This window comes from Mustela putorius, unplaced genomic scaffold, assembly GCF_011764305.1.
Source record: "Mustela putorius furo isolate JIRA1106 unplaced genomic scaffold, ASM1176430v1.1 tig00000228_pilon_pilon_pilon, whole genome shotgun sequence".
Classification (NCBI taxonomy): domain Eukaryota; kingdom Metazoa; phylum Chordata; class Mammalia; order Carnivora; family Mustelidae; genus Mustela; species Mustela putorius.
Window position 1 is genome coordinate 1965091 of NW_025421322.1, and position 25397 is coordinate 1990487.

The 25397-nt window shown below is 41.3% G+C and overlaps 1 protein-coding gene across 4 annotated transcripts in view; it reads left to right on the plus strand.

The window, feature by feature from the left end:
• Window positions 1–11087: 11087 nt before the first annotated feature.
• CPQ (carboxypeptidase Q) overlaps window positions 11088–25397 on the plus strand; it is a 451562-nt gene continuing 437252 nt past the window's right edge. For all 4 annotated transcript variants that reach the window (XM_004768524.3, XM_004768527.2, XM_004768528.3 and 1 more), the window contains exons 1-2: window positions 11088–11224; window positions 21717–21853. The gene's annotated coding sequence lies outside the window, so the exon portion shown is untranslated. The remainder of the gene's footprint in view (window positions 11225–21716; window positions 21854–25397) is intronic.

Genomic DNA, 25397 nt, shown 5'->3' on the forward strand with positions numbered 1-25397 from the left:
GCCGAAGGCAGCGGCCTAACCCACTGAGCCACCCAGGCGCCCGGAACATAAAATTTATTAAGTGTACATTTTTAAGTACTATTCAGTAGTGTTACATGTATTCACTTTGTTATGCAACAGATCTCCAGATCTTTTTCATCCATGCAAAACTGAAAAACTATACATTAAACACAACTCCCTATTTCCCCTTCAGCTAGACCCAGGAAGTCACCATTTCTACTTTGTTTCTGTGACTGCTTTAGATACTTCATATAAGTGGACTCATACAGTATTTGTTTTTGACGACTTACTTATTTCACTTAGCACAAGGTCCTCAAGGTTCATCCATGTTGTAACATGTGACAGGATTTTCCTTCCCTTTAAGGCTATATAGTAGCCCTTTCATGTATACACCACATGTGTATACATGTTTATTTATTCTTCCACTGATGGGACACGTGGGTTGCTTCCACCTCTTGGATCTTGGATCTTGTGAATAATGCCTCTATGAACACGGGTGTGCAAATAATCTTCTCAGGCTTCTACTTCCAATTCTTTTGGATGTATACCCAGAAGTGGGGTATCTGGCTCCTAGGTATTCTATTTTTACTTTTTTGAGGAACCATCATACTGTTTCCTCTAGCGGCTGCAGCATTTTTCATTCTTACCAGTACACGAAAGTTCCAATTTTTCCATTCCCTTGCCAACATTTCTTACTCCTTGTTTTTTAAAATAATAGCCATCTTAATGGGTGTGAGGTGGTATCTCATTGTGATTTTGATTTCTATTTCTCTAATAATTAGTGATGTGAGCATCTTTTCATATGCTTATTGGCCGTTCGCTTATTATCTCTGGAGGAATGTCCAAGTCTTTTGCCCATTTTTTAATCCATTGTTCCTGTTGTTGTGGTTTTTATATATTCTGAATATTGGCCCCTTATCAGATATATGATTTGCAAATATTTTCTCTGATTCTGCTGGGGGAAATTTTTGCTCTGTTGATTATGTCTTTTGCTATACGGAAGTATTTAATTTTGACGAAGTCAAATTTATCTATTTTTGCTTTTGTTCTGTGTGCTTTCGGTGTCAGATCCAAGAAATCATTGCCAAACCTAATGCCATGAAATTTTTCCCCTATATTTTCTTCTAGGAGTTTTATAGCTTCAGGTCTTATACTTCAGTTTTTAATTCAGTTGAGTTGATTTTTGTATATGATATAGGGTTTATTCTTTTCATGTGTATCCTTTCCCATCATCTTTTGTTAAAACCACTGTCCTTCCTCACTGAGTGGTCTTGGCACCCTTGTCAAAGATCTTTTGGCCATTTACGTGAGGGCTTACTATTGGGCTCTCTATTGTATGTTATTGGTCTATACATCTATCCTTATGCCATCAAACATATTTTTAAATGAAAGAAGCCAGGCACAAAATAACAGGAACTATATGATTCCATTTATATAAAATTAAAAATGATTAAATCTAAACTATAGTGTCAGAAGTCAGTGTAAGGATACCCTCATGGGGGTGGGTGGCTGGAAGGGGATATGAAAAGGGCTTTTGATGGTATTGGTAATATTGTTTCTTGATCTGTGTGCTGATTATACAGGTGTATTCACAAATAAAATTCACTGAGCTATGCACAGGTATTTAGCATTCAGAATTTTTATAACTATAATCGTTTTTAAAAAGTAAGCTCTTCCCAGGGTACCTGGGTGGCTCAGTCGTTAGGCGTCTGCCTTCGGCTCAGGTCATGATCCCGAGGTCCTGCGATCGAGGCCCACACTGAGGCCCACACTGGGCTCCAACCCTAACTCGGGTCCTCACCAGCTCCATGGGAGGCCTGTTCTTCCTCTCCCACTCTCCCTGCTTGTGTTCCCTTTCTCATTGTGTCTCTCTCTATTAAATAAATAAAATCTTAATTTAAAAAAAAAGTAAGCTCTTCCCCCAATGTGGGGCTCAAGCTCTTAACCCCCCAAATTAAGAGTTGCATGCTCTATTGACTGAGCCAGCCAGCTGGCCCTATACTATTTAACAGTCTTAAAACTATTGCATGCAAATAGAGAAATATGATAAAAATCCATTGATTCTGTATTGATTTTAATTACTATGACGTGTGTGTTTTTCCCTGTTGGATTCAAACTTAGTAGACGAGATCAGAGTTTCAATATTAAGTTTCAGCCATTCGCATTCAGGTAGGCTTCTTTTGTCACATTCCTGGCAGAGTAGTTAGGGACTGAGCCATGAAAGAGAATAAGCAATGCTTCATATTGCATTCTTTGAAGGAGCCGGGTGTTAAAAACAGAATCCAACTAAGTAAATTTGAAGATCTAATTGGGTTTATTAAGTGAATCATGAATCAGGCAGAATTTCCAATCCCCCCCCAGGCTCTGCCTGTAGAGAGAGGTCTACAAAATGGACAGTTTTTCTACAGGAAAGAGGGCAGGGTAAGCAAGACATTAGCAAAAGAAAGGATTGCTTCAGGCAAGGTCACCTTTCCTTAAGGGGAAGGCAGGGAGTCTTATCATGCAGAATAATTCATCTTCCTTTTGAGTTGTGAGATAAAGAGCACTGGTGTGACAAATCACCTTATTGGTGCTCACCAGAAAATGCCTGACTGACTGCTCAAGACTCTGTTTTTAGGGGAGGATGCACCCGCAGTTAGGTTAGGTATTAAGGCCAGGTTTCGTGACTTAGCCTAGCATAAAGAAACTCCATCTGGGCCTGTGTTTTTCTTGTGAACACAGGTAATGGTGACTTTTGCTAGTTGAGGAACAGCATCTGACTATAACACTCTCCTTAACTGTAATATTAAATGTCTACTCTAACAAAAGAAATGTTTTTCTATATTGCCAAGCTAGTCAGGATAACTGGCAAAATAAAGACCCATCAGTTATTCCTGTAAGCCCATGTCAAAGGCAAAAGAGAGTGTAGACTTCAACTGTTACCTATATTAGAGCATCCAAACCCCGTGTGACTTGGCATCCTGAATGCCAGGAATGAATTGTAGGTGTGCTGAGGGGGCCTCCTCCAGCAAGGATGTGCCTCAATCCTTCAACCCAGATTGCCTTAAAGATAACATTTTCTTTGTGTGAGGTGATATGCAAAAGGTTGGGAAGTCAGTAATGAGAAAACATGGTAAGAAGGGATCCTAGCACAGTGAACATTTCCACTTACAAACAGAGAATTACTCCTCAATCCTGAGAGTAACTCAGGTTACTGAGATGGGCAAGGGGTCTCCAAGGAAGTAAGGGATAGTGGTTTACTTAACAGTAAGGTAGAGTGGTTTCCAGGAAAGGCTCTAGAGTCAAACTATTTGATTTTGAGTGATGGCTCTACCACTAACCAGAAGTTTTGTAAAGTACTTGAAAAACAGAAAGACACTGATCTGTGCCTCAGTCTCTGCATCTATGATTCATAGAAATGTACCTCATAGAATCATGTGAGAATTAAACTCCATTGGCTCAGTGTTTATTATATAGTAAGTATCAAGAAGTATTAGCTATTATCAACATTGAGTACCACTGAGTAATATTTATTGAGTACCAAGCTTGACTGTCAGGTTTGCTAGGAACTTTTACAAAATTTAACAAAAATTTTACAGTTTTTATAAGGTTTATTCCATCAAACCTGCAATGTAAGTTTTATTATTTCCCATTTTATAGATAAGGAAACTAATGCTTAGGTTAAATGACTAGTCCATGGCTACACAGCTAATAAATGGCAGAGGTAGACTTTAACTTCTAGGTCATGTAAACCTATGATCTTCAAATGTTTTTGCTAATATACTCCCTGGCACAATTTAAAAAACAAAACAAAACAAAACACATCTATGATTTTCATTGTAAGGTTAATAGTTGCAAAGAATAAAGTTTCCAGCATGTTGTAAATATTGATGTCTCAAAAACAAAACTGTTATATCACACTTCTGTCTTTGTTTTTTAGAGCAGGGGGCACAGAGAGGGAGAAAGCTTGAGCCTTGGTAGGGGGAGGAGATGGACATAGAGAATATTAAGCAGGTTCCATGCCCAGCTCAGAGTCCCACATTGTGCTCAATCTCACAACCCTGACATCATGACTTGAGTCGAAATTAAGAGTTGGATGCCCAACGAAGTGAGCCACCCAGCCACCCTTATATCACTCCTCTAAATGTATCCCGTGAATCCTAAGTTCTACAATGGTTGGATATTAACCATCACTCTTTTAAAAAAAATTCTTGAAAAACTTTTAAAAGGTCAAGATTTTGCATTGCTCCTTTCCTTCCATGAAATTGTTTTTCCATCCTAATGCCCCTCATCCAGAATTGTATCCCTCTATTTTTTAGTTTCAAAACATTTTGTGGATTGCTCTATCATACTTTTTATCCACAATAAAAAAAAAAAAAAAAAAACAAAACACGTAAATTTAACTTCAAAAGAGTTCCAGTGTTACAGAGCTAGAACAAATAATCCTAAAATTTGTATGGAACTCCAAAAGACCCCAATACCCAAAGCAACTTTGTAAAAGAAAAGCAAACCTGGAGGTTCACAGCCTGCACTTCAGGTTATGTTACAAAGCTGTAGTGATCAAACAGTATGGCACTGGCACAAAAATAGACACATAGATCAATGGAACAGAATAGAAAACCCAGAAATGAACTCACAAGTATATGATCAATTAATCTTTGATAAAGTAGGAAAGAATATCCAACGGGAAATAGACCATCTCTTCAACAAAAGGTGCTGGGAATACTGGACTGCAACATGCAAAAGAATGAAACTGGATCACTTTCTTACATCATACACAAATATAAATTCAAAATGGATTAAAGACCGAAATGTGAGACATGAAACCATTAAAATCCTAGAGAAGAACACAGGCAGTAACCACTCTGACATTGGCCTTAGCAGTTTCTTTCTAGATATGCCTCCTGAGGCAGGAGAAACAAAAGCAAAAATAAACTATTGGGATTACATCAAAATAAAAAGCTTCTGCACAGCAAAGGAAATAATCAACAGAACTAAAGGCAACTTACAGAATGGGAGAAGACATTTGCAAATACTATATCAGATAAAGGGTTAGTATCTAAAATGGTTAGAGAACTTTTAAAACTCAACACCTAAAAAACAAATAATCCAATTATAAAATGGACAGAAGACATGAACAGACATTTTTCCAAAGAAAACATACAAATGCAACCGACACATGAAAAGATCCTCAATGTCACTCATCATCAGGGAAATACAAATCAAAATGACAATGAGGTATCATCTCACACCTGTTTGAATGATTAAAATCAATGATGTAGGAAACAATTGGTGTTGGGGAGGATACGGAAAAAGAGGAATCCTCCCACACTATTGGTGGGAATGCAAACTGGTGCAGCCACTCTGGAAAACGGTAAGGCATTTCCTCAAAAAGTTGAAAATAGAACTCTCCCTGATCCAGCAACTGTACTGGTATTTACCCCAATAAAAAAAAAAAAACCTAATTCAAAGGGATATATGTACCCCAATGTTAATAGCAGCATTATCAACAATAGTTAAATTATGCAAACAGCCCAAGTGTCCATCGACTGACGTGTGGCTAAAGAAGATGTGGCATACACACACACACATTTACACACACATACACACACATATACACACACAGTGGAATATTATTTAGCCAAAATAAATGAACTCTTGTCATTTGCAATGATGTGAATGGAGCTAGAGAGTAGTATGCTAAGTGAAATAACTCAGTCAGAGAAAGACAAATGCAGTATGATTTCACTCACATGTAGAATTTAAGAAACAAAACAAATGAGCAAAGGGGAAAAAAGGTCGGGAGAGAGAGGCAAATTAAAAAATAGACTCTTAACTATAGAGAACAAACTGATGGAGACCAGAGGGGAGGTCGGTGGGGGGATGGGTAAAATAGGTGATGGGAATTAAGGAGTGCACTGGTGATGAGTACTGGGTGTGCCATGGAACACCACAGAAGTGTTGAATCACTAAATTGTGATTTAAATTGCAATATTTGTGTTACACTGTACATTATTATACTGTATGTTAATTGACTGGATGTTATTATGCTATTTACTGTATGTTATTACACTGTATGTTAACTAACTGGAATTTAAATAAAACCTTAAAAAATGTTCGTCTTATAATTGAATTATTTTAATTACTGATAGTACATTATTTACTAAAATATAAATATGTTACACATTTAATAAATAGTTATTGAACATAAATGTAAGCTATTGGAAATGAACTTGCAGGGGACACATGGGAGTGACAGGTGTTTATGCAACTTTATTTAAGGGAAATATCAAAATGTCCCTTAGCTTGGCTTCTGGGACATCTTTTCCCTTAGGGCAATGCATTTTCGAGACGCATGGGGTATGCGAGAGGAATTTTTTTCGTTTGGAAAGCAGGAGAAAGGCAATTATAAAAGACACCTTTCAGGCAAATCAATGTTTGGAAGGAGACAATATGATGCTCTGATCTTGAAACTGGTGACTTAGAACTCTCCATGCCTGTCTGCCTCTTGGAAAGTCCGAGTGCTAAGATAACCACACGCTCCTGTTGTTCTGGTGTAATTACTGAAAACACCTCCTGTCACTCTCTAACTACCTCAGTTTGGATGATATTATTGGTCACCCCATCTAGTACCCGTTCAGCTTTCCCAAGGGAACACGTATTCACATGTGAAGACTGTTCATAAACAAGGGGGTGCCTGACTTATTTCTTTCTTTCCTGCTAAATTTTTAAAATATTTGTTGCATACCTATTTTGTGCCATACACTGAAAGTTACCTTGACATCCATTTTCTCATTTTATCATCAGAATTGCCATGAGAGGTGTTTTTATTGTACTCTTTTTTCTTTCTTGCCTTTTTTTTTTTCCCCCCAGAGAAGAAAGCTGAAAACCCAGAGAGTTTAAATGACTGGTTATAGCTAAAACGTGGGTAAATCAGAATCCATGCCCAGTCTTCCGGTCTTTAAAGTCTATGCTTATCATCAAGACCCGCGCCTAGATCTCCAGCACAGGGCACACTGGCTTCTGTTGTCTGCTTCCCTTCCCTGGCGCGCGGGGTCCTGCCTCCTGGAACGAGGGTGGCAGTTTTGGTCTTTTCACGACCAGATTGAGCTGTTGCCCCTATTTCCGTGCAAAATACCCTCTCTCCGGCCCTCTTTCATAGCTATCCACACTTTCTCTTCATCTCTGTCCTAATTCTGTTCATCAGCATCTCTTTTCTGTGGCTATACTACACCCAACCCCTTTGGGAACGGCCCCCAGAGTGATCTCTCCAGAATGCTAACTTCCTCATCGCCCTGACCCCCTTAAGCCAGTGTGGTGCTTCCCAGAAGGAAAAAGTCTGAACCTTACCACGATTCACTCTTTCCCAACGTACAGGGCAGCTGCACTGAACTCTCCTTTCCTTCTCCAACCCCCATAGGCCTTGTCAGTTGTTTGTGCCACACATGTGTCTACCTCCCAATCCTGTCTTCTACTCATATGTCAAATCCCAGCTTCGATCCCTGAGCAGCTTTCCTGGGCTGTGTGGGCCTGTCACTGCCCCCACTACTTTGGTGTCCATCCAGTGATGGTGCTGGAGCCAAGGGGTACAACCCCTCAAAGCCAAGTGCTCACATGACTTCCCATTTCCAGCGTCCAGCGTCGTGTGATGCTCTTGACCATGGAGGGAGTATTCACTCAATAGAAGCTGGCAAATGATACGAATCAGGTCTTTTTAATTTTTTTTAATTGGTTGGTAAATATTTAGCAGCACAGTACTGTGATCCTCCTAAGTTTTCATAACACTCTGACTATTATTTATTTCTTCATTTATTCAGTGTATATTTACCCACTGCTACCTCCGTGTCAGATACCACTGTAGTAGCTGAGGATTTAAAAGTGGGACAGTCGGATAGTTCTCGAATCATGGGGCTTATAGTGTTGAAAGGAGGAGACAGACCTTAGTCAAATAGTCACATATAAAATATAAAATAATTATGTTAAAAACAAAAAATGCTTTACCATGTCAGAGGATATTTGGCCTAGTCTAAGAAGATTTTTCCTGAGCTAAAATCAGAAGGATAACTTTGGGTTGAAGAACGAACAAGGTGAGGGAATAGCATTCCAGGCCGAATGAACAACATGTGCTGTGTTCAGAAAGAGTATGAACCTCAGGAGCAAGGAGAGTGGACAGTGTGGCTAGAAGGAAGCTGGGAAGCTTGGCAGAAGAGGCAGGTGCAGAGCTAAGGCCACAATGAATTTTGAAGACTCAGGAGTTTCCCTTTTATCCTAAGAGGAGGGCAAGTCACTGAAGTGTTTTCAGCAGGAAGACCACCTGGTGTAGTGGAAAATCAGTACAACATGATGGTTGAGAAATCAAGTCCGGAGCCAGGTTGCCTGGCTTAGAATGCTTCCTAGCATCTTACTAGTAATTTCCCTCTGCCTCAGTTTCCTCCTGGGTTAAACGGGCATTAAATAATACCTACCCTGTAGGGCTGTTTATGAGATTGTAAAGCTCTGAGAACAGTACTTGGCATATCATAAGTGCTATGAAAATGCTTGTTAATTAAATAAATAAAAACATCTTTGATAAGACAGCTGAATGTCCTGGGTACTTATGGCCTACCAGGGATGCTGACATAAATAATTGTAACAAAAGATATGGTAATACGAAGATAAGGAGGAGCTTATTTTCCAGCGGTTATTATGAGCAGAACTGAGGGCATAAAGGTGTTCCAGTTGGAGAAAGCAACCCTAAGAGCTATGGACATACACAAATGTCACTGTAGTCAGAAGCTTAAAGCCTAGTATAGGAAATAGATATGAAAGAAAACCAACATGGAAAAATATACTGTAGAAGTACAAGTAAGGACTGATTAACTTTAACTCCAACGCAGATGGGAGGTTTTTGGAGGAGGGCCCAGCATCGTGGCTGACTGCATGGGCTCTGGAATCAGGCTGGCTCAGCTTAGAATGCTGACTCTGCACCTTACTAGTTGTGTGATTTGACTTCTCTAATCCTCAATGTCCCGCTTGGTAAAGCGGAAATAATAATAATAATAATAATAATAATAATAATAGTGACAATAATAATACCATGTAGCTCAGAGGGTTGATAAAAATTCACAGTTAATGCATGAAAAGTCTTAGTTAGCATAGAGCACTCAATAAATATTAAGCTATTATTACTATTACCTTACGAGATGAACTTTGAATGAGAAGGACTTTGCTCGGCACTAAAGGAATAACGTGAGAAAAGACCCAGGAATTGAAAAGCATCTGACACAGTTAAAGAACAGCAAGTCAGTGCCAGTTAAAGTGTGATCATCACTGCCAGTTGGTGAACTGTTCCATAATGAGATAAATATAGATATTGAGAGAAAATATTCAGAAGTTAGAAGAAAACAAAAACAAATTGATGGAGGAATTTTATACTTGTATACTTGTTGTATACTCATAATGAAAAGTGGGGCTTGTAGTTTTTGTGCCTTGTTTCTACTTTTTCGAGCAAGATTTTGAAGATTGATTAATTGAGAGAGAGAATGTGAGCAAGCTGAGGGGAGGGGAATGGTAGAGCAAGAGGGAGAAAATCCTCAAGCAGACTCCCTGCTTAATGGGGAGCCCAAGTTGGGAGACAGATTCTCATGACCCCTGAGATCATGACCAGAGCCAGAATCAAGAGTCCACTCACTTAACCCACTGAGCAGGTGACCCTGTAGCAAGTTTTTAATGTATCTAACAAAAATAACAGTCCATTACTGATTAGAAGTTATAAAACTTGTCGTTTGCCCCAGATAGTTTGAGAAAAAAGTAATTCAGTGAGTCTGGATATAGCACCAAGAGATGAACCTGCAAGAGTGGGCCAGGATCACATTGGGGAACTTCTTGGAAACTTTAATGTCTCTAAGTTCATACTTTATTCCATGGGCAACAGGGTTAACAAAAGTTGATAGAGATTATTAACTGAGGGTTATGCGTATATAGGTAAATGGACATTGCACGTTTTATACTTTCTCCCCCAGGAAGCATGTGTTTTTTTCTTTTTTTATTTAAAAGATTTTTTTTTTTTTCTGGTTAAGAGGAGAGACCTGAATTGCTCCGTGTTTCACAAAGATAACTGTTTGTATTTGATAAGAGTGTGGTTAAACAAAGAAATTAAAATTTATCAAAACACAAAACGTTGAAAATACTTGAGCACACACTCTGTGACCAGGAATGCATGGGACTTGTTGAGATAACTACACCAGGTGATCTGATGAGTGTCTTTTGTTCTGGGGCACCCTCCTACAAATAATGCATAAATTGATAGAATCGACTCTTCTGTATCTCCCAGCTTGGGTCATGTCCTCCATGACCATCACCACCGCCTCTCTAGCAATCCTACACTGAGCCAAATGGGAGAAAAACGACATTTTTTGGTTTATTTATTTATTTTTTTAAGATTTTATTTATTTGCCAGAGTGGAGGGAAGGGAGAGAGAGAGAGAGAGAGAACACACAGGCAGGGGGAAAGGCAGGCAGAGGGAGAAGCAGACTCCCTACTGAGCCAAAGGCACTGGTGCTTAACGACTGAGCCACCCCGGCCTCCGGAGAATAAAAAACGGTTTAAGAATCAGTGTCCGTCATCAAAGCATGGGGTTTCCAGACTTCCTTTTGCCAGGCTCAGAGACAGACCCTAACCTGTTATGTTCTTTCAGCCTCACTGCCCCGTCCTTCCCCTAGCTGCACAGCCACTCATTCAAGCACCCGTCACCTCTGCCAAGTGTTTCCCCTGACCTGAGGCTACACACTTTCGGAAACACTCTCCTGAGTCTCCCCCATCCCTCCATAAACAAGCAAGGGCCAGGGGCCGAGGGCCCAGCGAGTAACCCAATTTTCCCAGGGGCCGAGGGCCCAGCGAGTAACCCAATTTTCCGACGGGCGCCAGAACTAAGGTGAGCCCTCCAGTCACCTGAGCCTCAGAGGCCCCCTAGCGAGCCCCCGTGACCACCCCCCCCCACTCCGCCGTAGTCCCCTGTAGACTCCCCCCCCTCCCCCGCCCCCCGGCTCCCTTGCCCCCCAGCCCCTCCAGCCCGCCCCGCCAGGCCTGGGCGCCGCAGCGCAGTGGGGCAGGGCGGGGGCAGGGCCGCAGTCACTAGACGGCGCGGAGGGCTCCCGGCGGGCGCGTCCGGAGTGTGGCCACCGCCACCTGAAAGCGGGGCCGCGAGTCTGGCCCGGAGTACCGGGGTACCGCCGCCGCCGCCGCCCCCCACCGAGGGGCCCCACAGGTGCGTTCGCCGCAGCACCCCCGTGCCCGCTCGCGGCGGGGTCGAGGCCCGGGCTCTTCCCGCGGGCGGGCTGAGCGACTGCGGGCCGCAGGGATGGTTTTGAAGTCGCTCCTGCGTGGGAGCGACTGGCTGGGGGGCGGGGGCGGGGGCTGGGACGCCACGGGAGACCGGCGGGCCGTGCGGCTTCCGTGACGAGGGCGGACCGGGCCCAGAAACGGGAAGCCGAGCGCCGGCGTCGGGAGGGAGGAGGACGCGACGGAACGGCCGCCCTCGCAGCCGTGGCTGGGCCCGAGCGGCTCCCCCACCCCCCACCCCCGCCCTACGCGTCGGGGCCCAGCCCCAGGCGGCGGGGCTGCCCTACCCCAGACCTGGAACGGGCTCCCGGTTCCCCTAGGCCTCCGGACCCGCTTTAGCCGAGCTCCTCTGAAGGGTTTCTCCGCCTTTACCTTGTGCTTTCACTTTTGGGGTGCACGCCTAGGCTCCGCTCAGACTCCCGGGTTCTAGGAAGGCAGAACCTGTCTGGCTGGGGAGGGACTCGGGGGTACGCCCTAAGCAACTGAAGGGGCGAGCCTGTGCCCAGGATAGAATTGCCTTGAGTAAGTGAATGAGTGCCCATGAAGGAAGGCCAATGCAGAGTGGAGGCAGTGAAGACCCAGGCTTACAGCTGGATGGTTTTCCAAAAAGTTGTGCTAGTGTTGCACTCATGTAAACCGAGCCATTCACTTGCAAGGAGCTTTATTTTTTGCTGTTTTTAAAGAAAATAAGCACCAGAAGCGCCCCCTCATATTTCCAGTTTGGGTAGATTTTTGTAAATGTGTTGCTTGAGGTATGCCTAGTCTTTTTCTTGCTTGTGTTTTGTTTTCAGCTGCGGACTTTTGAAGAATCCTTGTCACTGTAATAGTACTTACTGTATTTCTGAAAGATAAGGGTAAAATCAAAAGGTAGAAATACATGACTCAGCTTTTAGTAACTTGTTTGTCAAATCAGACATTTCTCTTGAATTCAAGTTGGGGAAGAATCTTGTTTGTTTTCCTGAGATAGGTACTAGCTGATTTGTGAGTGACTGAAGCAAGCTGAATGTAGCCCAGAGAGGAAAACGACTTTTATCTCTGCAGATGCTTTGGAAGTAAAATAGGCTGAGACCGCTTTAATACTCTTGGTCAACACATCAGCTCTGCAGGTTTCCGGACTTGAGTTCCAGAAAAGTTCCAGACTTGGCATTTGATCTTTTTAGGTCTCAGTTTCTTAATCTCCCAAGATGAGGGAGGGTTGGTGAATTCCCTTCCTGAATTAGATTTCTAGGATTCTCTTTCATTAACGGCTAAAGGTGAGATATATTCCATAACTTCATGGAATTCAGCTCACTGCAGCCTATCTGTTCGGGATTCTGTAGAATCTTGGCCCTTTCTTCTCTGCAAATTACAGCTCATTCCTTATTCTTCTCCACATCTGCTGAAAAAGAATCTGGGAGCTCAAGAAGAGAATAATAGACTCGGGGCTGGTAGGGAGAAGGAGAGGCAAGATTTTCCTCCGCATTGCCGGAGGCTCCTGGGTCTGGGTCTAGCTTGTTTCCAATGCAGCACAGCCTGACAGTGCCATATATCTCCAGTGTATCTGGGGAATTGTATCACTATTAATTTGCATGCATTTGAAATTAGTTATTATAGATCACAACATTTTGGAGCTGGAAGGGCCTTAGAGATTTTTTTTAATAGCACTTAAAAAGTCATTTTACAAACATATTAAAATATTTTTTGCATGCTACATTTAACAAACACAAAGTCCCAAACGTGTTAAGTAAAAGAAAATTAATATTACCTACTTCAGTTACTTCAGGTCTGTTGGGAGAAATGGGTCCAAAAGTGGTACTTGGTGAAAAAGACCAACTTTCTTGAACTCTTTTCCCAAAGAGCCAATTACGAGGTCATGTGTTGTTCACATGGACTGTAACAAAAGTTGATATTTATAGGGCACTGATCATGCGGCAAGCACTGTTATCTTTAGTCTTTTTACTTATATTGCCCCATTTAATCCTTACTACAAACCCAAGAGCTAGGTACTATTGCCATCCCCATTCAACCTTCCTAAATAGAAACTGCTTGGAAAATGGGAAAGTCAAGTACTCAAATTATAGACAGTTGGAGGCACGGTTTCTGCCAGAAGCATAGGCAATCTCTGCTAAGAGAGTCTGTGTGGTGTTAGAAAATGAGGTCTCTATGTATGTTTGGGATATGTATACATAAGTTTGGGGCAATGTGGGTAAATGGATTTGGGGTGGGAGCTTAGGGGGGGAATGATTAAGACTGAATTATAGAAAATCAGTTGTTATATCATTTTGAAAATTACTGAATTCTGTTGGGACTCTGGTAGACTCTGATACTTTGACCTAAATGCATATGCATCCTAGTTTTAAACATGTTCAGATTTAACCAATTTAAGGAGTGTAAAATGGGTGACCTCAAGAGCTAGCATCAGCTTCAGAGCTTTGAACTATGAGTATAGAGATTATTATTTCCTGTGCTAGTTTTGTGTCCTTGTTTAGGCTTTGCCTCCCAGCCTCCTTTATAAGAACAACTCCTATTACAGAAAAAGTACAATGACTATATTCCTGTAATCTAGGGACAAGAATGTAGCACCCTTATAAGTAATTGATGAGAGCAAGGGAGGGAAAAGAAGGGCCGGTAAAATAAGTGGGAAATTGTTTTGTTCTGTCTTTGTCAGTCAAGTTTAGCTTCATGGAAGGCAGAGACCTATCGTGGCTGCTTGAAAAACTAAGAGAAGATGCCAGTTTGATTTAGCTCAGGAGGCTGAAACTTTCTGCCCGGAAGGCTGGTGTGATAGAATAGACCTTCCCATTGCTTACAATATTATGAAAAAAACATTAAAGCAACAATTTTTATTACTTGCCCTGGAGCTACAGCTTTAAAATGTGCTTTCTTCTCCTCTTACCCTCCCTAAACCACTTAGCTTTTAAAAACAAACAGCCCATTCATGTGTTTGATTCAGTCAGATTATTAGTCCTTTCTCTTTATTCCTGGGCCCTGTTTCTTTAATGCAGCCAAGAAGTAGGACCCATGTGCTTCTAGGTCTCTGGAATATTTCTTTAGTTATTATTTTATTTAGCACATGTTCATTTCAGTGGCCATTTATTGAGTGTATACTATGTGCCAGATTAAGGTGAACAACATAATGAGTTTAATTAGCAAAGTGACCATTCCACAGATAATTACATCACAGGGTGATGTTACAGTGGGGGCATTCATTCTCCTAGCAAAGACATATGGTTAGAGATGGGGAAGACTTCAGAGGGCGGGTGAGTTTTGAACTTGATTTTGGAGGCTGAGGGCCAAGAGGAGGGGAAAGGATATTCATTCCAAGCAGAGAGAACCACGTTGGTAACGACTGGGAGGCAGCGGGTATGAGCGTGGCCCTCCCAGAGAGAGAGGGGGGGAGTTCTGTGTGGCTGCAGTAGAGAGGTCTTGTGAGAGTGGGGCCATGTTATCTTGACTTTTTCACAGCATGGATCACCTGTTTCAGAGTTTTTTCCAAGCAGAATTTTTACTAGAGGAGTTTTATGATTGGATTTTCTTTTGAGAATAGCTCCAGCAGTAATGCTTTGGGGGACCTGGAGATGGAAAAGCCAGGAGGCTGGAAGACCATGAGGATGCCGTTGCTATGAAATAGGGCAAGGGTCTAAACTAACACAGGTTTGAAGGATATTCAGGTAGTAGAGAAGGCGGGATTTAATGACCGGCTGGATATGGGAAATAAGGGCGAAAATAATGTGGAGGTTTGGGATTTGCTTGGCTGGGAGAGTGGGGATGTCACTGAAGAGACTAATATGAGATGAGGAGGTTTTAGGAGAAAGACCGTGAGTGGAGGCAACTGTGGAACAGCCAGGGGAGACTCCTGGCAAACAGCCTTGGCTGTGGCTGCACTGCCACATCATACAGTCGAGACCTGCCGAATGTCACCACGGGTCCTCAGTCTGAAAAGAAAAATCAATTCGACAAATCTCTTAAAAAGAAGGATAAACAAAAACAAAAATAAAAATGCACTGGGCTTGGCTAATGATCCCTGCATCGTATTCCATGTGTTTGTTGGAACTCCAATTCTTATGTAAGTTCCTGGGAAGGAGAAGAAGCTGGACACTCAGAGCATAAGGGATTACTATGAGCCATCAGAAGAAACCCAAATAGAGTGACTAGACAGGAGTGGCTCAGAGGAACAAAGATAAGCAAATTGCAGGAGTGTAGCCAGGAGGACAGATCTCTGTTCACACAGGTGTAGGGAGACTTGGAATACAGAGAAGAAATATGAGCTGGCTCTTCCAAATAACGGTACTTCTTTAATGGTAAGAATATCACACGCTTTGGTTTCTTCTCTTCCTGAGCTTGTCAGGAAGAGACAAATAGGAGATTGTTCCGAGGTGCTGGGCCAAGGGTTTGATCTTACTTTGCAGAGAAAGTGTTGGGAGGCTTTGAACGAAGGGAAGAATAAAAGAGGTAGAGTCAGATAAAATGAGAAGGGTAGTGATTAGGAGGAACTCTCTGAACATTTAATGGGTTCTCTGACAAATAGTTGTGACCAAAGAAAAAGGTAGATTGATACAACATTCTTTCAGTGTTGTGGCATTAGACTTGCTTGGAAAAAAGAATATATTAGCATTCCACCTGATATTTACATTTACATTTACATTACATTCCACCTGATTTTTACATTTGATTGTTATATGAACCCTCAGAAGTAGGTGCAGCCAGGCACAATTACCTTTCTTTTAGAAACTACAAATCTGGGTATTAAGCAGACTGTAGATTGCCCAGGCTCCCCTGGCTGGCAAGAGCACCGAGCCTTCTGAATTCCACTCAGCTGCTCTGTGTATTGTATCAGAGCCTTGCTTTGCCTTGAAACTCTGACCTTTTGTAGTGCATCCCCCCGCACACCCCATTATGTTACATCATGTAAAAGTAAAGCAGGTGATATTTGAAGGCCAAAAAGCCAAGATTTCTCAGGAGGGAGGCAGTGATAGGAAGCATCTTTAGCACCAATTCTGCTGTATACTGTGGGGATGGTCGTGAATGGTTGCATAGAATATCTGTGGAAATCTAATGAACTTTCACTGCGGTAGGAGAATCTACAATATGTCTTACGATTAAATCTTCCATGAGGCAAATAACCCCTTTAAAAAGTGAACAATTAATCACTACTTAATATATTGTCTAGAGAAATCCAGACTTTGAAATATGGGGTTTGCTTAAAGCAAGACGCATCGATCGGCAGGATGCTACGTCTATGTTGATTGTATTATATGTTGAAGACTTACTTGAATATCATGTATGGAAGAAACGGGGATCTGGAACTGGATCCATTAATCACTAGAGGCCTTTGCACATAATGATTTGCCGTTGAATCCTTTACTGCTTACAAAGCATGGACAAGTAGGACATTAGGTAGGGCGAAGCTCAACTGCCACTTCCCTGGTCTGATGGTGGGACGCATAAGAGGCAGTCATGAGTGTAAATGGAAACAGAATGGGCCCACTTAGGGAAACCAGAGACTCTTATGGGCCTTGAATTCTATATCATTATTAAGATGAAATCAGGTATAATTCCAAGGAAAGAGTATTATACGAGATCTAGGTTGTTTTATGTTGATGAAAAATAAAAGCTGTAAGGAAAACAGAAGAGTTGTGACTTTTTATGGGCCAGCGTTTTAGAGATACTTATCCTCAAAATATATAAAGGAAATGGTCAGAAGTGTGAGAGGATGACCAGTTTGTAGGAGTACCTTAAGGTTGAGATGCCTGGGAGGCTTAGATGGTTAAGGTTAAATGTGTGCCTTCAGCTCAGGTTGTGATCCTAGGGTCCTGGGATCGAGTCCTACCTGCTTCTCTCTCTGCCTGCTGCTCTCCCTGCTTATGTGCTCTGTCTCTGACAAATAAATAAAATCTTAATAAAAAAAAGGAATGTCTTAAGATCTGTTGTTAGATGGTAAATGAAGTAGACACAAAAGACAAATGATAAGATTTGAATAATTTAACTAATTAAGTTGAAGAATAAAATTCACAAGGATGAACAGGGATATAAGAAGTTCCAATAATATGACACACTTAATAAGATAATATAATTATTTATATGTGAATATATATTTGTGTGATGTATATGTACACATTATATCTCTCTTATTTTTATTATATATGGATATACATATATTCTCTTATTTGTGGAAAATTCATTTATTCCTTGGAACATTTATGAAAGGTTGTTGGGAAAAAGTCAAATGGAGATTGCAGTGAATTCTAGAGTCTTGCTGGCCTAGTGTCTCAGTCCTCTGGTTTAGCCCATGTTTTCAGTTAGCTTGGGAATAGGTTGAAATGACAGAAAGAAAATATCCTCTCTCTTTCATGATGCTGTCAAGGCACTCACATACTCATCTTCCACCTTTATATATATTCATCCTTTTTGTGCCCAGAACATCATTTTGAGATTCTGTTACCATGATCAAAATATATTGGGTCTGTGTTATCTATGACTAATCTGAAGATGCATTTGTTATATTTGATTAAGTGTTGTAAATCATTAATGCCATGTGTATTATATTGAAAAGTTTACCATCTCAAACATCTGGCTGTGCTTTTATAGGGTTTTTTCTTTTTATTAGCTTTTCTGAGCTAAAGTTTACAGAAAACCAGGGGCCGTTGGAGAGTCACCAACCCTAGTTAAGTTCTTTGAGATGCAGAGGGCAAATCCTGGCAGTCTGCACTATTCTGACATTTCATTACCTACTCAGTCTAAATTTTAGGGTACCACTTAAACAAATCACTCAGTAGCGCCCATGTTCTCTGGAGTTTAATGGTTAAGCATATGGGTCAGTTTCCTGTGTTCAAATTTCAGCTCTGCCACCAACACCTGTATGACCTTGGACCAATTACATAGGATCTCTATGCCTCATTTTCTTCATTTGTAACGTGAAGATAATAATTATAACTGCTTGTGTCCATGTCCTATTCCCTGGAACCTGTGAATGTGATAGATTATGTGGCAAAGGAAAAATAAGGTTGCAGATGGAATTAAGAGCGCTAATTATCTGACCCTGACAGTAGGAAGGTCATCTTGGAATGTCTGGGTGGGCCCAATTACCAGTGGAAGAAGGTGCAGAAAAAGAGTCAGAGAGTTAGGGAAATGGGACTGTGGAAGACTGTCTAGGGAGATGCAATATTGTCTGCTTTGAAGATGGCGGAAGGAGGCCATGAGACAAGGAATGTGGGTGGCCACACGAAGCTGGGGAAGGACAAACGTTACCTGCTAGAGCCGCTAAAAGGAATGCAGCCCTCCCACCAGTTTGATTTTTTCCTGGTGGGTCCTGTGTTGGACTTCTGACCTACAGAACTGTAGTTTAAAAATTTATGATGTTTAACCCACCAGGTTTGTGGTAATTTGTTACAGTAGCAATAGAAAAATAGTGCATTTTCCTACAGGCTTGTTGTAGGCTTAAGAAATGTAAACATTTAGGATAGGCCTGCCACATGGTAAGTGCTCAGTCAATATCAGCCACTTTGTTATTTGTTTTATTAGTTATTAGTTGGTAGTTTAGTTTCCCTTCTGTCTTTGCTCCCTTGTCATACTTGTTTTATGATTATCCAAAATTGTTGGAATCCCCTGTGCCCTCAACCTGACCAGCACCGTGACCTGACGTGTTTCCCACTGTCATGGTAGTCCAGACTCAGTGTCCAGCAGTCTGTCCAAATGACCACATCGGTATCCTTACCAGTTTATGGCTCCGGTGGCTTCTGCTCCAGGTGAGTAGATCAGATCTGGGCTTTATCTGTCTCTTCAGCATTTCAGAGTGGTGGTTCACTCTGCATCTGTAGTTCCCTGCGAGGTCCCAGGAAAGTTGTTGGTTTTCAGTTTGTTTAGTTTCATTTGTTGTTGTGTAAGGACAGGACTGATGACTTTCATGCTCTTATGTTTTGGGGCTGAAATCCGAAGTGAGGGCAATGATGTCCTTAACCTGTGGCTTTAAGGAGCTCCTTTGTACTCAAGAGATCTTCATCTCCATACTTGAATTCTCTCTGATTTCTCTTCTCTGGTTTTTAACTCATCAGTTGCAACCGCAAATATGCTCTCTCTGTGTTTTGTCCTGTGGTTAATGGGACCTCAATCAGTGGGATTGTAGGTAATATGATGTGTCTGAAATACAGGGTACAGAACAGGCTCAAAAGGGAGTTAACCCTTTTCCTCATCCTCCAAAATTAATAAGCCAGCAAATGCTGTTTATGGCTATCAGTTACAGCTCCTAAATTTTTCTGTCTCCCCCTCTTACCATCCTTTCTGTCATTGCCCTAGTCATACCCCATATTGTCTCTTGCCTTTGCCAGGCAGAATCTTTTAAACCTCCTTATCCTCCACTCTGCCTCAAGAGTTGGATCATAGGCTGAATCATATTACTTCCCTTTTCAAAAGGCCTCAGGTTGGAGAAATTGCCTATGGAATAAAGTCTAAACACCTAGGATGGCATTTAAGATTCTTAAAAATCTGGGTGCATTCATGGTGTATTCACTTCCTGTGTTAGGTTGCTAGGGCTGCCATCACAAAATACACAGACTCGGGGACTTAAACAGCAGAAGGTTATTTTGTTGTGGTTCTGGAGGCTGGAGGTCTGGGATTAAGGTGCTGGCAGGTTTGGTTTCTTCCCAGGCCCTCTCCTTGACTTGCAGATGGTTTCTTCTTGCTGTTTCCTCACAAAAGCTTTTTTCTGTTCGGCATATCCCTGGTCTATCTGTGTGTCTGAATTTTCTCTTCTTGTAAGGTCCCCAGTCAGATTGTATCAGGGCCCACCTTTATGCCCCCATTTTAACTTAATGATCTCTTTAAAGGCCCTGCCTCCAAATATAGTTATTTTCTGGGGTACTGGGTTAGAACAGGACTTCTATGTATGCATTTTGGTGGTGGGGGTGGGGAGGGCACAGTTCAGCCTGTAACACCTCCCGTATTTCTCCATTTATTCTGTATATATATGTATCCAGTCTCATGAGTGCACATCATGACCTGGGAAGAGTTTAAAAAATACTCATTCCTAGGTACCCCCTGACTGTAGGCCCTGAGTAAGTGTGAAAAGAGACTGGAAATATACTTGTTGTGTGCACGTGTGTGTATTTAAATTTCTTCCTAGTGCTTTATAACACCCCAGCTTCCCTAGACTTTTTACCATTTCTGGGGAATATATTATAAATGTTCAGACCTTTGCTCATCGTTGTTCTTTAATGAGAAACACCCTTCCCACTATATAGCAATGAAAATGAATCTATCCTATAAGGTTGAGCTGAAATACCATCTTCTCTGTTATTTCTTCCTTATTCTCTCCTGTGATAATCCTGCTGTACTTTATCATTACTTTATTGTTAAGTACATGAGAATTTATTTCCTTACGTATGACAGTTATTTGCCGTCCTCTTTCACTAGCTTCCTGAGGCCAAGGATGACATATCCTTCTTTCTGTATATCGGAAATATTTGCAGTTGCTGTAGGCATGGTAGGTAATTAATCAATGTTTGTAGTGTGAATAAGTGAATGAACTCATTAATAAACGATCACAATTTTTATGGCTTTTATACAGTGAAGACCATTGCATAAGAAATGAACTTATCAAATGTAAAACAAGTGGCAGGATTTTTATTTTTTATTTTATTTTTATTTTTTTAAAGATTTTATTCATTTATTTGACAGAGAGAGATCACAGTAGGAGAGAGGAAGGGAAGAGATCACAGAGAAGAAGGGAAGCAGGCCCCCTGCTGAGCAGAGAGCCCAATGTGGGACTCGATCCCAGGACCCTGAGATCATGACCTGAGCTGAAGGCAGCAGCTTAACCCACTGAGCCACCCAGGTGCCCCGGCAGGATATTTATTTTTGACTAATTCTCGAAATAATTGCATCACCTAAGACCTGATTTCTGGGCAGGGATCTAGAATCTGGCATTTTCTTTGTTAGTTTTTCAACAATGACTAAAACTTCAACACTATACTTTCTAGAGCTGGAGTAATCACTTCACAAATCACTTCTCCAAAGCCTTTTGAACTAGAGCAGGCAGTTGCAAAGATTGTCAGAAGAAGGACCGACCAGGATGGAAGGGTGAAGAAGGACTCTGCTTTGGAAACAGAGATAAGTCTGTGGATGTGGAAATTTACAAGGCTCAGGGAGCCCTGAGACATCTTTAGAAGCCGAGCCCAGCAGAAGAATGGGAGGCTGTGTGCTGGCTTGGCATTGGGGCCTGTCTGGCACAAACGACACTGTAAACAACTCTTCAAACATTTGCATCTGCATACATGACATTGGATTTTCAAAATGTCCAATTAAACACTTGTCAGTGGAAGAAATGTTTGTTTCTGCAGCTGACCTGGTGTCGGCCTGGCCTTTCTGATGGGGAAGCTCTTGAGCGGATAATGTTGCGAGCTCTTCCTTTCTGGACCTGATCTTGTCCCTCTTGTTTTGAACAGAATTCTTCTTGAACGCCGTGGGACCTGTGCCAAAACTGTGGACCAGGGGATTAGGTTAAGAAACTGAAGAAAAATATTGAGGCTGTGAGTGCTTCTCAAACCCAGGGAAACCTCCTCGGTGCTTTCATTTCTTTTGGGTAATTCTAAACACTTTGTGCTTGGAAATTTATAAAAGTGATGGCAGCTGAGAGAAAGAGAAAAGGGCAATGCTGCTATGTAGTGTTTTGTTTTTTAAATATCATTCTCCTAACGGCTGGATTAATTTTTTCAACATTTCAACAAGTGTATTTTGAAGGATTGTGGTAGAGCTATTGTATGCGTCTGTGTGTACAGTGTACAGATGGATGTTCTGTCCTTGTTGATAGAACAGAGACGCTCAGCTGTAAGTTGCTGTGATTGGCCTGGCAGTGCAGGTTTTGGACCTATTACACAGAAACACAGAGCAAGAGAGGCAGGAAATAAGGGAGAAGAATTAAATTAAGAACACTTGTTAGAAAAGTTCGAGTTGTTTACGGAGATCGAGAGCTGTGTGACCTTAAGCAAATTTCCCAATACAGGCCTCAGTTTCTTAATCTGTAAAACAGGGGATATGCTACCCAAAACATCAAAGTTTATTGTCAAGATTAAATAAAATAATTGCTGTGAGCTGCTTACAGTGGTCCTGCCACATTGTAAATGCTCAACAAACATTAAGTAATAATGAAATATTAACTCTTTGGAAAGAGGAAGTTGAAGCACTCTGTGTGGTGAAGAGAAGGAACCAAAGAGTGGTAGAAAAATTAAATCATTGGTATAGTATGAACAGAGAATTTGGCTTTGCAAGGGAGGGTGTGCAGTTCTTTCACTGGAGCATGAGCTGAGAAGGGCTGTATAAAAGGATAGAAAAGTTTTGAGGTGAGGATGAAGAAAGCCTAGCCTCATCTCATGGTTGTAATATTGTATCCTGAGTTATGTGGAAGAGGAGATCTTTCACATGTGGAGAGGAGCATGTGGGGAATAAGGGTGGAATTTGGGGCTTAAGGAAGAGTGGAAAAACTCTGTAGCAGCTGCAGTGGGGGAATTTGATAGGGGTCAGCTGAAGATAAATGTGAGAGGTGCCAAGCAATGCCGAACACCCGGCTGGGATCAGACAACCTTAGATTATAATGGAGACATATGGTATGATTAGGTAAATGTTGATGGTGGTATTACGGAGCAAGCAAGCACAGAGAAAATTCAAACTTAGTTTTGAGAAATAAGGTGGGTGAGGAAGAAAGGCAAAGGCAATCTAGGGTGCTAATGAAAGCATTTTTGGAATCACCACCAAGTAAGGTTGTGAGCCAAGATTAATCTTTAATGGTGAGTTGGGTGGATAGAACTATAGTCAGACTGGAGATGAGGAGGTGTCTTCTGTGTTTGGGCTGCTGTAACAAAGTGTCATAGCCTGGGTGGCTTATAAACAATAGAAATTTATTTCTCACAGTTCTGGAGACTGGAAGTCTGAGATCATGGTGCAAGCATGGCTGGGAAGGACCTCTTCTGGGTTGCAGACTTCCAACCTCTCATTGTATCTTCAATATAACAAAAGAACTCTGTAGTATCACTTTTATAAGGGCACTAATCCCATTCATGAAGGGTCTAGCCTTGTGACATAATGGCCTTGCAAATGCCCCACCTCCTAGTACCATCATGTTAGGGTTAGGATTTCAACATTTGAATTTCCTGGGGGGACACATTCAGCCTGTTGCAGAAGACTCTTCACGTATCCAGCCCAAACCAGAATCTAGCTGCTACTCTGTGTTGCACATGTGCTGAATGATGGAGACACAAGGATGAAGGAAACACAATTCACTTTAAAAGCTCAAAAGTATTTATTGAGCTTCTACTACATACTGGACCGATAATCCATTTAACATTGATCTTTCCCTTGAAAAACTTTTAAGGCTAGTGACATAATTTGGTTAATTTTGACTTAGGCTGTGGTAAACTTTGAAGGAGGTAAGCATAGTGTGTAGGGATATCATTGAAGGGGACATTCGGCACCACCTGTGAAAAGAGAAGTCAATTTAGGTATAGCATCCTGGAAATGATTGTACCTGAGCTGACTCAAGATGGTTGTAGGAGAGTGGGGGTGAAGAAAGGTAGAAAAGGAGAGGAAAAAGCAGAGTGAGGGGATTATTTTGGCCAGGGCAGATAAGAAGAGATTTCAAAGAGAAGGTGATAATTCAGATGTATTACATATAACATTATTGCTAAGTGAGAGAAATAAAGAAGATCAGAATTAAAGTGGTGAAAATGTTATTGGTAAGGACAAAAGGAAGAGATGTAAGAAGATAGAATAATGATATTTAGTGGCTGACTGAATAAATAGATGCTTTTGTACTCTTGAGCCTGAATGGTAGGGACAATTATGGTTTCATTCACAGAAAGAGGGAAATCCTCTTTCTAACTTAGAGATTTGGGGGAAGTTGATAAGTTTGGTGACGTTGAATCAGAACATTTGGTTGTAAGTGAAAGCAATCCATCTATAACTTCTATAGATTATAAAAAGAAACTTCAGGAATATAGCTGGCTTTCGACTGGCTAGATCCAGGACACAAATGATATAATATGGGTCCATCTCTATCCCAAATTGTCTATCTTTCAGCTTAGCTTGTCCTGTCCTGCTTGATTTCATTCTTCAGATAGGTTTTTGTGTATACAGTAGGCAAAATGGGTGCCTAAAGCTCCAGATTCACATCCTGGCAATCTCAGTGGAAACAACATTTTTTTCCCCACATGTGAGCTCTTTATTTTACCTTTTCTCAAGTATAATTTTAAAAACACAAGTTACTGCAAATGTTCAGTCTTCAATGTAGTCTGGTTGAGGGACAGAAATACCATAATTGCCTTCCAATAATTTGAAGTTATGAATACATGTATTTTCTAAATTTATTTTATTTTCATCCATCTGGGAAAATACTGTTCCTCAGATTTTTATCCCTTCATATATTTATACCATTTTAATCAGCACCCTATTCATCAGATTTTTCTGTTATTTTGTACTATCAGAAGACTCAAGAAAATCCTGTTTTTAAAATTGTATTTGCTTTGTCTTCATTTGCTATCGCATTTACTGTAATTAGTGCAGTTAATACAAATAATTCAACCAGCATTTATTCCTGCATTATTCCAAACACTGAAATATGGAGGAAATCAGAATACATAGAAACATAAAACAAAGCTCCTTTCAAGGCAATCACGATCTACTGTCAGAGACAGAAATGCAGACATAAAATTAAAATAAACTGCAGTGGCCCTCAGGAAGAAAATGAGCAGAAGGCTCTGAGAACCGAGAAGGCAGAGACCCTTGCTCTTGCTTTCTTGGAGGGAGGCCTCAAGGGCTGCCCTAAGATAGGACAGAAAAGGTACAGTGGTAGATCAATGTGCAGAATTTGGGGGGAGAAAGAAGGGAAGTCAAGCTGCCTGTCAAGTTTGGAGCATTTGCATTCCCTGTTTCAGAACTAGGGGACCTTGAAGGAAAGATCTTGGGGAAAAGAGATTATGTAAGTTAGGCTTTGAAATCATCCATAGCTGGAGATACCTAGCAGGCATTTAAGACTGTAGATCTGGTTCTAAAACACGAAAGCAAGGTTTAGGACTAGGTGCAAAGAGACACTGTATATGATTAAGTTGGGTAAGAAAAGGAATTGGGGAGTAGAG